The sequence below is a fragment of the Etheostoma cragini genome, chromosome 11 (genome assembly GCF_013103735.1).
Source record: "Etheostoma cragini isolate CJK2018 chromosome 11, CSU_Ecrag_1.0, whole genome shotgun sequence".
Classification (NCBI taxonomy): domain Eukaryota; kingdom Metazoa; phylum Chordata; class Actinopteri; order Perciformes; family Percidae; genus Etheostoma; species Etheostoma cragini.
The window spans coordinates 17,084,575-17,095,047 of record NC_048417.1 but is presented as its reverse complement, the minus strand read 5'-3'; the positions used below and the strand labels follow the sequence as shown (position 1 = coordinate 17,095,047).

The 10,473-nt window shown below is 37.3% G+C and overlaps 1 protein-coding gene across 1 annotated transcript in view; it reads right to left on the bottom strand.

The window, feature by feature from the left end:
• Nucleotides 1-10,332: 10,332 nt before the first annotated feature.
• si:dkey-67c22.2 (uncharacterized protein LOC792544 homolog) overlaps nucleotides 10,333-10,473 on the bottom strand; it is an 11,675-nt gene continuing 11,534 nt past the window's right edge. Inside the window, exon 10 of the mRNA XM_034884990.1 lies at nucleotides 10,333-10,444. The gene's annotated coding sequence lies outside the window, so the exon portion shown is untranslated. The remainder of the gene's footprint in view (nucleotides 10,445-10,473) is intronic.

Below are 10,473 nucleotides of genomic sequence, written 5' to 3'. Positions count from 1 at the left end.
CACAAATGCGTTGAAATCATGGGCCAGCAGCTTGGGTCTTATAGATACGTATTTCGCTTGCAGTTAATCCCACCTGTAAGGATTATTCCTTTTTCTCAGGTATACATAAATCTTTTTACAGAATAGATTTTCTTTTTGCATACCTTCAATTATTTCATACAATTGATAAAGTGGTGTTACTCCCAATGGCATTGTCTGACCATATATGGGTCCTTTCTCAGCCCCATCCTAGACTGCCTGTCTCAACATTTTGATACTTCTTTGCTGAAAAATTAATCCTTCATCACTCAGTTTATAGCAGAATTCCAGGACTTTGCAGACATTAATGTTGGCTCTGTAGAAGAATCAAGAATAGGAGGCCTAAGACCTCAAGAACAAAACCTTGAAGCAGAATTCCACCCCTGTTATAGTAGAACAAGCATTGATCAAAAAAGAAATAAACAACATTCTGAAACAGAAATCTGAATTCCCATTTCACTTAGCAAGACAGCGCCATTATTTTCAGGATGCTAGACCTTGTCACCTTCTTGCAATGAGATTAAGGTCCGGCGATTATTTTGCAGACATTCCCGCTATCAAGTCTTCAGATGGTAATATAAGAACTGACCTTGTTGAAATAAATAAATCCTTTAAGGCATTTTATTCCAATCTGTATGAATCTGAGGTTACTTTGGATAAATCGCACTGTGACAGCTGGTTGTCAGCAGAGGAATCAGCTATCTGGGACAGATTGATTACTATTGAGGAATTAAGAGTGACAGTACAGAGTATGCAAAAAGGAAAATCACCTGGCTTTGATGGGATTCCCCCTGAATTCTATGTAACATTTTGGGAACAGCTGAGCACTTTCCTTCTTGACATGATTAACCTTTCTATTGAAAAGGATGAATTCTCAAGGGATGTTGACACAGCTTTAATTTCCTTACTCCTGAAAAAGGACAAGGATCCTACAGATTGTTCTAGCTATTGATCTCTGAGCCTGCTTAACGCTGACATAAAAATCTTTGAAAACCTCCTAGCCTGTTGTTTGGAGTATTATATGGCAAAATTAGTGAACTCTGACCAAACAGGATTCATAAATACAAGACTAGCGGCAGATAATGTTAGACGCCTTCTCCACATTGTTGATGTAGCAGAGGACAGTATGACCCCAATGTCACTTCTCTCTCTTGATGCAATGAAAGACTTGAGTGGTCATTTTAATGGTCAGTTTTAGAGGTGATGGGCTTTGGTAAGACTTTCATTGGTATGATTAAAGTTTTGTATTCTAATCCCTCAGCCTGAGTCTTAACCAGATCCGCCTCCTTCTGATTATTTCCAGTTTCTAGAGTTTCCCGCCAAGGTTACCCCTTGAGTCCTGCATTATTTGTCTTTTCTCTAGAGCCGCTGGCTCAAGCCATTTGCCAAACAATTATTGTGTCACCAAAATGCATTCATAGTACACAGGATCCTCTATCATCATTTGCGGACTATGTTTTGGGGTTTTTAAGTCTCTTCCTCACCTCACCTTCTATCTTTATTAAGGAGTATGGATGGTTATCAGGCTTTAAAATGAATTTGTCAAAGTCTGCACTACATTTAAAGGACTCTACCTGCAACTCAACCATCTCCGCTAACATCCCAATTATGAAGCAGTTCAGATATTTAGGCATTGAGGGCTGCTCTAAACAATGTTTTGAAAGATATGGAATATGGATGGGTCTCCCCATGTTGAGTCAAGCCCATATCTCATTGGTTAGAATTAATGTGCTACCCAGGATTAATTTTGTGAACTTTGTGCTGCTTCTCTCCCCTCCTGCTGGCTATTGGCCTAAATTACAATCAGCAGTATCTAAATTTATCTGGAATGGCAAATAAAAACTGTGGTATTGTATCTAGGCTTTATCAGTTCATAGTGATATCTTGCCGCTCTGCCCTTCCTATTGAGAGGATCTGGGTACAAGATTGCCCAGGCCTGAGTATCAATCTCGACTGGCCTGATGTATGGTCTGGCATCCTGGAGGTTTTACGCAATCCAGACCATCAGCAGATTCACTACAATTTTATTCATGGGACATGTCTCACCCCCGTAAAATGCACCATTTCAAAATAAGTAACAGCCCTTTATGCACTTTCTGCCCAGTAAAAGCACAAGGTACACATTTGTACATGATTTGGGAGTACTCTCTTTTTTGTCAGCTCTGGAACAACATGGCATCCAAACTTTCCGCCTTGATTAATGTTACTTTGCCTGATCCTGTCAACGTTTTGATTCTGAATGATCTGTCAGCCTTTCAACTCTCTAGAACACAAAAACGGGCTGTTTGCTGGACTCACAGCTGTAAAAGAAATGATTGCAACCCCTTGGAAACCACCACAGGACTTGTCAATATGTGTTTGGACCCTTTCCTTTTTGGATGTCGTGTACATGCACGCATTCATGGAGCGCCGAGAAAGACCCTAGACACTTGGCGCAACGTTGGTGAATCATTGAACCTTGTGCTACAGCCTGTACCTCAACCTGCAAATGTGTTTGGTTCCTTTTCTTGTTTCTGTCTGTGTGTCTGTTTGTGTGTGTTGTTTTGTCTGTCTCCCTCCCAGCTTTCCTCTCTTGTTTGACTCTGGGATGTGTTCCATTGTCTCAGTGTGTTGTTTGCAATTGTTTGTTTGAATATATACCAAATATAAAACTGATGCGTTTATTTCTGCATTATATTTCACAAGTCACAAGGTAGAGGCACAGATACAACACAGATTTTACAACTACAAATACAAATCACTTTGTATTCGTAGTTGTGTTTTAGAAGTTGCAAATACTTATGAGACTGTTTTAGCACCATATAAACTTCCCTGGGTAGGACACCTAGGCCCCCCACTATGTACAATATATATATATATATATATATATATATATATATATATATATATATATATATATATATACAGTATACCCACTGCAATACATTAGACTGCACCCCTGAGTTAACATAGCACAATCACATTAAAACTAGCTCAGATCTCAGATGTTGTGTATCTTACCATTGCAACTAATGTATAGCATTTGAACTTGCAAATAATTAATTTACATTATTTGAATATTCAAAATTAGATGTCTTTTGATTAAATTCTGACTAACATTTTAAAAAACACACATATTTAAATGTTCAATCTGGAATGCAAAATGATTTTGAATTTTAACTTATACTTTTCAGATTGCATGAATATTGGATTTAAGTTAACTTCACTCATCAAAGACCTAGGATCTATAGTTGCTCCTTCCTACTGCCTGAAATATTCATGTAAAACATGTTCACATGCTATTGTAGCAGCAGGCTCTCCTGCTTTCTTACAATTTTGGTTTGTTATGACTGTAATGTTGAGGACGTTGTCCCACACACTTGAACTGAAATGTGCACACAGAGTTTTGACAGTACAATGAGCAGACAAGTACAGTCAAAGTCACATGGATCGGTACATGGACCCTTACAGTTACAGACATGGGTCACTTGGTTTTGCACTGCAGGCAGTGCTCCAAATCTTCCTCAGTGAAAATGGGCATCTTAGTTTCTCCTTTGTTTTCAGTTTTCTCCTGTTCTCTTCTGACTCTCATCGGCTTGCAACTCGTCAAGTCTCTCATGTCGCTCAAATCCTCTTTTCTTCCTTTCTTTTGACTGTCTATTGTTTTCTTTAGTCTGTCTCACATTATAGTGTAACAAGTTCCACTCTGATCTAGAACTCTACCACAGGCTGAATGCATCGGCTCATCGTGTGTGTGTGTGTGTGTGTGTGTGTGTGTGGGTGTGTGTGTGTGTGTGTGTGTGTGTGTGTGGGGGGGATTTTGCATGTGTGTATTAGTGGAGTGTGTAAAGCAATGTTGTAAGAGATATGTGTGTTGTGAAAAGGGAAAGCAAGGGGGAGTGAGAGAGACTGTGTGTGTGTGTGTGTGTGTGTGTGTGTGTGTGACCTCCTTTCCTGACTGCCTGACAGAGTGGGCAGAGTGCTTGGACTGGGTGGCCATTGCAAAGCCCTTTGCCATCCATCGACCAACAGATCTGCAAAATCCTATGAACATAGCCCCATATGCAACCCACATACGTACACACGCAAACGTGACTGCTGTGTGTTAACAAGCGCACATTCGGACACTTACAGGCAGGCCTGTAACTTAACGTAATTAGCATAGTTAATATTAGTATAAAGAGTATAATTGGCTCAAAATATGTAAACAGAGTAACTCTTTCAGAGATTGCGGTAGCCGCAGATTACTAACACCAACCAAACATAATGAAGAAAATAATTTTGCAAACTGGACTTGAAATACTGGCTCTGCATTTCTAATTAAGAAAGTTGTTTTTGTCTTTAGCGAGTGTAAAAAAAAAAATGTTAGGGGTATGAAGGGGTCAGAATAGGAGGGGGGGTATTTACTTATTTTTTTTGCAGAAGTGATGGTAGACAAGTTTTCAGAGAGCAGGGTAGGGACTTTAAATTTTCCTCATCCCGGATATTTATTTTAAGTATGAAAAAATCTAATGGTTACATTAAAAAGATGTGTGGTACTCTGTAGTTAATAAAGGTGCTCTTTGGCCATACTGTATGTATTAGGTGTCTATTTTTTTCATCACAGCTCATTTAGCAGCTCTTTAATAAAAATAAGAGATTGTCTGTATTTTCCCTATAAGTATATTGTTTTGAGATCTTGGCGGGAGTGTTCTGTGATGGCTATTGTCATGGGCACGGTCCATCAAAAATGTTTCTTTCTAACTTCAGTTTACACTCCTCCCCACCCCCAATAACTTACACACAGTCCCTTACTTTTCTATAATACTACAACACTACAGTACAAGATGACATTTTATTTTTTAGGTAAATTCTTATAGGTATTTAGAGTTTGGTTAATTTTGACTGTTAACAAACAATGAAATTATAACTAATAATGTATAGTAATCATAAGTAGTGCTGTTAGTTAACAGTTTGTTGTTACACACATTATATCCCTCATATACTATGTGAGGTGTGAGGTAATGATTTAAATATGTATGTAAACCTTTTAGAAATCATTTTAAAAACATAATGAAACATTTCATAGATAGCAGATAGCATCACACAGCACAATTCTTAAGGGTTTCCAAACATTTTTTTAATCATTACCCAATGCCTAATATAGTACATGAGTGTGAATGTGTGTAACAATGAACTGTTAATTAACGGTACTACAAATAAATAGTAAATATTGTTAATTATATTTCCATTGTTTGATGACAGTAACATGACTGTTTGCTAACAGTTAAATGAAAATTAACTAAAGATTAAATAACTATTACTTTACCATCTATTAATGATGGTTAATTGATTGTATTTTCCATCTGAGCATGACGTATTGATTTTTAATTTTTATTTTAAACCCCATGATAAAGACTAAGACAGAAAATCTCTGGAGTTTATAACTTTTTATCCAAGTCAGTGGTCAAATCCACAGATTGAATCTTTCTTCATGAAGATTGCCCTGCGTTGCTTTTCTTTCCTCAACATCTGAGTAAATCGCACAACTTGTTAACTGTAAATAAAGTATTTAATGCCCTTACATTTGACTTTTTTCATTTTTTTTACTTATTTATTGTAATTATTTGTAAAGGACAATGCACATCAATTAACGTTTCTGTAAATGTACCAGTGTTAACCAGCTGGCTGATTTACAACTGTAGTCCTTTGGCCAGATGTTTTGAGACCAGAGTGCAACAGGAAACTAACTTGACCTGTTCTTACACAATCTGTTAGAGCTTTACATTATAGTGACTAAGGCCTTCTTTGTTGATGCTGTCTTTAAGTCTCTGACCTCCACAATTAAAGTACACTTGAAAGAAAGAGAAAGTGCACCACTTGTAGGAGGGTTTTATAATTACAGGTGTTTTATAGCTTGAATCATTTTCTGAAAGGATGTTTTCATTATCAAAGCACACAGGAGCACATGGTGGAATCAATCCAACCCAAACACTCATGTAAACATGTCTTTATATTTATTGTCTTTATCTTTCCTTCACACAGACAAACACACAAACTAACCACACACAAGCACACTGTCTTGCAAATCAATGAGTTGTACAGTCAGTTAGTGCAGTAAGGCTCCATCTCTGCTGTGAAGGCTTTCATTATAAATCTGAAAGATGGTAGCTCACTGCAGAGCAATGCACAAGTGGGCCAATGTCACATTACTCCAACCACACCTAGCAGTGCAGTCTAATTTTAAACTCATGGACCATGTCAGACAGTACAAAAACTACTTTACTACTCCATGCGGATTCCTTTCAAAGTAAAGTTCATACTCCTTTGATTGTGAAATGGGGTACGGCATGACAGTTTGAGGCGGGTAACTTGTGTGTTAGCTCAGTACTAGTAACACCAATTATAATCATTTGATCAACAATCCACACTTTTAACAAAATTTTGTTTATATGCTTTGCTGGGTTGGAAAGACAGCTAGGACCTTCTCCTAAAAGACAAGATGTAGATCCTCAAGGCAAGCTAAAGTTAGCTGTGGCGTTTCACAAGGCTCAGTTCTTGGACCAATTCTATTCACCTTACATGTGCTTCCTAGGCAATATTATTAGGAAACTCTCCGTTATTTTCACTGTTATATAGATGATACCCAATTATACCTATCAATCAAGCTAGATGAAACCAGACAGTTAGTTACACTTCAATCATGCATTACGGACATAAAATCCAGGATGACCTACAATATCCTGATGTTAAACTCAGACAAAACCAAAGGTAATTGTGCTGGGCCCTAAACTCCTCCAAAGCTTATTATCCAAAGGTATATTGAGTTGTTTTTTATCAGGATATATGCTTATATATCCTAACATCCTTATATATCTTAATACAATATATCCTAATATAATGCCCACTTAAAACAAATCTCGAGAACAGCCTTTTTTCATCTGTGTAACATTGCCAAAATTACTGTATGCTGAAAAACTAGTCCATGCATTTGTTACCCTCAAGGCTGGACTGGTGTAATTCCTTCCAATCAGGTTGCTCAAATAAGTCCGTTAAGACTCTGCAGCTGATCCAGAATGCTGCAGCGCGTGTTCTGACAAGAACTAAGAAGAGATCATATTTATCCTGTATTAGTTTCTCTGCATTGGCTTCCTGTAAAATCCAGGATTGAATTTAAAATACTTCTCCTTAGCTATAAAGCTCTTAATGTTCAGGCACCATCAAATCTTGAAGAGCTCAGTGTATATTATTGTCCCACTTGAGTAGTGTCTTTCTCTAAGTGACCCCTATTCAGAGTAAATTATTTTTGGTAGAAAAAAAAAGAATAAATAAAGAGGAACATCACAGCGATGTCAGTGATGGATTTACTAAACAGCCCTGTAACTGAAAAAAACATTCAAATGCTATATAATAAAAATAAAAATAAAAACCTTTAAAAAAATTACAAAACCTTGGAAAAAGAGGGTAGAGAGAAAGAAGGAAGTAAGGTCAAGAACACTAGGTCAACAAAAGTGATAACGTTTCTTAAAATGCAACAAACTTCAAAAATGTTATGAAAAACCTTGAAAAAGAGATGAAAAAACTTGAAAAAAAGCCTATAAAAGAAGTACAATGGTCTGGTACAACAGCCTTGTAACTGAAAAAAAACATTTCAATTTTAGATTTCAGATGTTAAGAATCCATCACTAAGGCATTCATTATTTTAGAATAATTATTTTATGAATTCTGTATGACTTATTTTTAAATCTTCATACACCCCTGAAGTCCAAAGTACCAAAGTAGGGAACCAGAGGAACCAGAGTCTTCAGCTATCAGGCTCTCCTCCTGTGGAACCAGCTTCCAGTCTGGCTTTGGAAGGCAGACTCCGCCACCACATTTAGGAGTAAACTTAAAACTCTCCTTTTTAAGAAAGCTTATAGTTAAGGAGTGAAGAGTTGCAGCGTTCGCCTAGACTGGCGGCAGAGGGTGTATAGCTGCAGAAACAGTCCCCCATAGTTGTAAGATTCATCTACCCAACCTTTATAGAGCAGACTCAGGTTTGCCTTGGACCAGATTTCAATTATGCTGTTATAAAAGGAGTTTTTCCTCATCACTGTCACACTAAATGCTTCCTCTTGGGCGAATTACTGGAATTGTTGTGTCTTTGTAAATTACAGTGCAGCCTAGACTTACTTTACTATCTTTACTATCTGTAAAGTGTCTGGAGATAACTTGTATGATTTAATACTATAAATAAAATAAAATGTAATTTGGTTAACGATTTATGATTGAAAGCAATGGACCAACTCATCACCCATCCAGTTATTATAAAATTGAAGGTTTTAAGATAGTGATCTGGCTCCAATGGATGTTTGTCATAAATGAGCTTGACCAAAGTAAACAGCACACAAATATATACAGATCATTGAGGTTTTTAATAATCAACACATTTATGTACAAAGCAGGCAATGTCATATTCAATTAGCCCATCATCAACAACAAAAAGACTCCTAAAATGCATTTTCATCTTTTATCTGTCATTAAAATAGCTAAAGAGTAACTCAGGGAATCAATTCAACAATGCTTTTGGTACAGACAGTATAGCTGGAAACCATAACAGATCATCTTCCAGTTAAACAGCCCTGGGTGTGGGAGGTGGACAAAATGAATAAATGAGTTAAGAGTGCAAGATTCCTCAAAAACCTCACCACTGCCAAATTTACCAAAAGCACCAAGTTTGTCTTGTTCATCAGTTATCCACGGGTACAAAAGCATTCAGTAAAACATGTACGTGTTTATCCAGACGCAGCTCACACAGAAGACCAATTAGGGGCAAGGGCAACATTTACAGCAAATATTAAGTCAGTGGATTAAATGAAAAGGGCTTGTTGAGTTTTTCATTGTTTGCACAGATCCATGACAATTCTCTCATATATGCCAGGGTGCGAGATGTATAAATTGTGGTTATAGTTCCTTCTTCAAAAAAAGCCTCAAGACCAAGAACCTTGATTGTCTATACAAAAAACTTGGATTAACAATCGCACAGTTCAGGACATACTCAACGTTCAACTCTATAACCACTATAAGTAATTGGCCAGCCCCAGCAAAATAACATTGTTCTTCATATGTGCCTCAATAAAAGCCACTCATAATTGTTTTAATAATGTAAACAGCAACAGAAAGGCAAAAGAAGATCTAAAGCATATTTATATTTAAAAAAAATATTGTTTATCATGTATCAGAAACAGTGAATAAGAAATTTAATTCTAAAGTAATAACTAACTCCATTTAAATTGTTAAGTTTAATGGAAGTTACATTTTCACCCATCTGGTTTCTTATTTCTTTTTTTCCATTGCTATAGCTAAAGCTTGGTGGCTCAAGGTCCAGTCAATTGGAGCTCAATTGTGCTATGAATCTAGGATTATGGGTATTTTGGTAGGTTATGTTCTGATGGCAAGGTCCATACATGCTGGTTCTCCAAGACAGCCATCAACCAGCATTACTTTTAAAATCAAACCTGGATAACAAATAATAGAAACATGGGCCTTTCATGTTTACACTCAATCAAATGTCATTTTAAATCCCTATCATGGCAAATTCAAATGGTATGCTTTTTGTGCATCTTGAATTATATCTGCAAAACACTGCATGTTAGGATATTGGTGTTAAAAGTGTGGCAGATAAAATGCCATTTAATATACAGCAAACATGTTTCCAAAGAAAATCCCAACATAATCCAAATTAAAAAAACAAAACAGGGTAGTCAAAGATTAGGTTGGTGCAGTTTAAAGTAGAGGGAACAAAAATCCCACCCAGGGCAGTGCTAAAAGTAATGTTTTGTGAATGAATGCGTGTCATAGCCAAAAATCAAACCTTGCAGCCAATATATTCAGTTATTCCATTCCTTCAAAATAATCAGGTCTGGCACCATGTTCCAGGACTCACGTGGTCACTCATTTGCCCTGAAACCCCGGGCTAGTGAAAACAAATCACGTGTAAGAATCTACCAAAACGTCGTCTGCATTATCGGTTTATAAAACTAGGAATTGGCGATTACTAAGGGGAATACAACAGAACAAGGAAGCAGTCTCCACTTAACACAATTCTTTAAAGCATAAAAGTAAAAGCAATTTAGAGAAACTAATCTTTTACAAAACACTTGCGACACTAGTTAGTTTAGTTTCCTCTTCAGTCAGCGACCGCCTAAATGAGCCGCAACACTGAGGTGGTGAAATTAACTATATACACAGTACACACCGACCCACCAACCAACAATTCACACAGACCCACACTCACTTTACAGTCATACAACAAGTCAATGTGTCTAGTTCACTCTGGTAGCGCGCGCACGCAACAACTTGGGTGCTCTTCTTCTCGTGGTTTACGAGGCTCAGTCAGGTCATCTGGCTGCCAAAGGGAACTGTGGGAAGGTAGGTCCTCCTGTAAAGCATTTTTTTTTACATTTTCCTGTAGTCTTTTGAGTGGTGTCTGTGTGCAGAGGGGGGGGGGGGGGGGGG